This window comes from Gekko japonicus, unplaced genomic scaffold (genome assembly GCF_001447785.1).
Source record: "Gekko japonicus isolate JY-2015 unplaced genomic scaffold, Gekko_japonicus_V1.1 scaffold885, whole genome shotgun sequence".
Classification (NCBI taxonomy): Eukaryota; Metazoa; Chordata; class Lepidosauria; order Squamata; family Gekkonidae; genus Gekko; species Gekko japonicus.
Genome location: NW_015167564.1, coordinates 585,113 through 589,070, shown reverse-complemented (window position 1 = coordinate 589,070; position 3,958 = coordinate 585,113). Strand labels below are relative to the sequence as shown.

The 3,958-nt window shown below is 50.6% G+C and overlaps 1 protein-coding gene across 1 annotated transcript in view; it reads left to right on the top strand.

The window, feature by feature from the left end:
- Positions 1-3,067: 3,067 nt before the first annotated feature.
- The window catches only part of NUDT8 (nudix hydrolase 8), a 23,105-nt gene continuing 22,214 nt past the window's right edge, over positions 3,068-3,958 (top strand). The window contains exon 1 of the mRNA XM_015413805.1: positions 3,068-3,160. The gene's annotated coding sequence lies outside the window, so the exon portion shown is untranslated. The remainder of the gene's footprint in view (positions 3,161-3,958) is intronic.

Genomic DNA, 3,958 nt, shown 5'->3' with positions numbered 1-3,958 from the left:
TCAAAGAAATAGACATAGGCCCCGGTCATACGGAGCATTTGCCGCACTAAAGATACGGATGATAGGCGGATTTTCCGGGTGCGATCACACCACAACATCTGGGAAGCGTAGTGCTCCCGTGGCTTCCCGCCGAAGATGCGGAGTAAAAAACTAGTACTTACGAGGTACTGGTTTCCAGACACCGCGGGGCAAGGGCAGGCGTCTGTTCGCATTTCCGGTGGAATCCCATGGCATCCGGCGCCCGCCGATGTTCCGTCGCAAACAAGGGGTCCCCCCCCAAGTCTCCGCAGGACGTGCAAAAGCGCCCAACGGCACATGCGCACAAACTTCGGTAAAAAACCCCACTCATTTGCCATGGAAGCGGCGCCTAGCGATTGCTGGTGTGATCGCGCCGTGCCACTTCTTTGCTGCACTGCAGGATAGCCGTCTGAGCGGCACCTCACCCCCTAACCACGGGACCTCGACGGGACGTGTGATCGGGCGGCCGCGCGTTATTTTGCTCTGGGGCAAACAGCCACGCTTCCCCCCCACATTTTCCGGCCCATGTGACCAGGACCTAAATAGCTCTACAGAATTGTAATTGCTACTATATTCCTTGGAGAATGGGAGATAAAAGTTTTGCCAATTAGTCGTATTCCTTTGTTTTTTGAAAAAAGTCATGCCTTCGAGAGCAGGCTTCATGCTTCTGGGGCTTATGAACATAGTTTTGTCTGCTGAATAAACCCTTACTGTATTGACTTCAATTCAGTGTCTGGAAGGAAGGAGCAACGCTAAGTATCCTTTCAAGAAGATTTCAGCCGTTGTCATCTGTTTTAGTCAGTGGGAAATTTTTGATTTTTGAATTTCCTTGAAGTAGAGGAAAAGTATAGAAGATGAACTTGCTGTACATACAGCAGAACTTATGCGTTGCCTTTAGTAAAATGTTAGCTACCCTTTGTCCTTCTGTGGCAGCCACCTGGGTTTCTACATCAGGAAGAAAACGTTTACTGTAAAGCACTGCATGTCTGGGAGGATTCAGTAAACGGGCCTGATGGGCCTGAACTATAAACCAGTTCACCCCTAGTTCATCTCCATTCGTGTGCTAGCGACATGGCTTGCCATAATTAACTATGGCCTGCTGGGTCTGATGAATGACACTAGTTTTGTGTCTTGCCTCTTAAGAAGCTCAGGGTGCTACACCATGCTCATGGTACACACTAGTTGCTTCTCTCACAGGCTGTTTCAGGTATTTAGAGTCAGAGAGACCTCAGCTGACCAGGTGAGCTTTATGGATGAACCAGGAATTTGAATCCAGCTCTCCCAAGGCTTTTGTCCTTAACATTATCCACTCTACCGTGGCCATGTTAGTCTGTAACAATAGAAAAGAGCAAGAGTCTAGTAGGACCTTAAAGCCTAACAAAATTTGTGGCAGGGGATGAGCTTTTGTGTGAGTCACCGCTCTCTTCTTCAAATACTGTTTGCTCTAGTCTCAGTCCCTTCAGATAACCAGAATTCTGAATAAAATTCAGAAACTTTTAATTTGTAGGAAGATGATAATCCCCCCCTTTCTTTTTAACAACAATAAATGAGCAGGTACGGCTAAAATGAGCATACCTGCAGGTTACATTATTCTGGCTTGGAGGATTTTTATAAGTATAGTCAGTGGCCAGTATGGTACACTAGTGTTTACTAATCTCACTTTGCATGGAGGTGGATAAAGGATAACTGGTGCTGTTTTATCTGCTTGTAGCTATCAAGGCTTCATGCACAGATAAGTGATCCAGTCGGAAATTTTGCTGAATTTGCTAGTAAAATATAAAGGTGTAAATAAATTATGAACGTCGATTGGACGAGACCTGGGGAAAGTCAGTACTTTCCACCATCATGAAATTGAAAAAGGCAGGGAAAAATGTCATACTTCCATCACAAGAAGTTTATTATAAATACAGCATCCCACATTTGCAGAATGAAGAAAAATTCAGGTGGATAGCTGTGTTGGTCTGAAGCAGTAGAACAAAGTTTGAGTCCAGTAGCACGTTTAAGCCTAACAATTTTATTCAAAGTGTAAGCTTTGAGAAGCCCATGTTGGATCAGGTCAATAAGAGAAGCCCATGTTGGATCAGGTCAATGGCCCATCTAGTCCAACACACTGTCACACAGTGGCCAAAAATACCAGGTACCCTCAGGAGGTCCAGCAGTGGGGCCAGGACACTAGAAGCCCTCCCACTGTTGACCCCCCCCCCCAGCACCAAGAATACAGAGCATCACTTGCCCCAGACTGAGAGTTCCTATAAGAACATAAGAGAAGCCAATATTGGATCAGGCCAATGACCCATCCAGTGTTCCCTCTAAGCTGAGTTAGTGTGAGCCAGCTCACAGTTTTTTAGCCTTCGGCTCACACATTTTTGTCTTAGCTCAGGAAGGGATGGGGCTCCAGAGCAAACTAATTTATGCAGCAGCCAAATCACTCGCTCACAACTTTAATTGCCAGTAGCTCACAAAGTAGAATTTTTGCTCACAAGACCCCACAGCTTAGAGGGAACATTGGACCCATCTAGTCCAACACCCTGTGTCACACAGTGGCCAAAAATACCAGGTGCCCTCCGGAGGTACAGCGGTGGGGCCAGGACACTAGAAGCCCTCCCACTGTTGCCCCCCCCCCCCAGCACCAAGAAGACAGAGCATCCCTTGCCCCAGACTGGTGGCTCATAGCCACTGATGAACCTCTGCTCCAGCTGCTTCTGCCAAGCACACCTCTTTAGGCCAGTCTGCAGAATGAGTCAGTAAAATGCATGGTGCCACTAAAACTGTGCAGGGAAAGGCGGTATAGCAAGCAAAGGAAGAGGAGACTGAGCCTTTCTTCTTACTGTGCCAGTTTTCTCATTTCTTTATACAAACCAGGATTCAGAACTGGAGCCCGCCCACCCCCCGAGCAGTCTCAGGTGGGAGAGAACCCCCGCCCGCCCTCCCTCCCTCCCTCCCTTTCTGGTGCCGTTTGTTGCGCCAGGCAGGCAGGCGCAGGCCCCCTCCTGTCCGGGGGGAGGGGCTCGCGTGCGGGGGGCGGGGTTTTGGCTTTTTTTTTCGCCGGGACGCGGCAGCGGAGAAGGCGGTTCTCGTTTCGTTGCCCGGCGGCGGCGGCGGAAGTGCGTCTTTTCCACCCGGCCTTTTCTCCTCGGTCGAGGCAAGTGGGGAAGCTGGTCCCGGGCGGGGCGCCGGGGTGGCCGAGGTCCTCGGGGAACGGGTGGCCTTCCCTTCCCTTCCCTTCCCGGCCGCCTTCGTGTGCCGCCTTAGGCAAGTTTACGCACAAGTAATTTCCATTCTATTCGGTTGGGTTTCCTCTCGGGTAAGCATTCTTAGGATCGCGGCCTCAGCGCCACAGCAACCAGGAGGCTCGCGCCTTAAATAAACAAACACGTGGCTGGTGACTTAGAAGATGGTGCGTGGGACGGGGCGGGCTGAGAAAGAGGCCCTTTTCTCCCTTTCTCACAAGACAAGAACTCCTCGTGGGCACTCCATGAAACTGCAGAGCGGTCGGGTTAGAACGGATAGAAGGAAGTACTTCTTCACCCAAAGAGTGACTAACACATGGAATTCACTGCCACAGGAAGTGGCGGCGGCTACAAGCACGGACGGCTTCAAAAGGGAATTAGATAAGCCTATGGAGCAGAGGTCCATCAGTGGCTATTAGCCACAAGGCAGAGACAGGGACTCCGGGGCAAGGGATGCTCTGTCTTCTTGGTGCTTGGGGGGGGGGGTCAACAGTGGGAGGGCTTCTAATGTCCTGGCCCCACTGGTGGACCTCCTGATGGCCCCGCGGTGTCCCTGGCCCCTGGGTGACAGACAGAGTGTTGGCCTGGAGGGGCCACTGGCCTGACCCAACACTGGCTTCTCGTATGTTCTTATGAGTGTGGTGAGCGCTGTCTGGAGCTTTATTTTATTTTTATTTCTTAAAGCGGCAGTCTTTAAAGCTCCCCCCCCC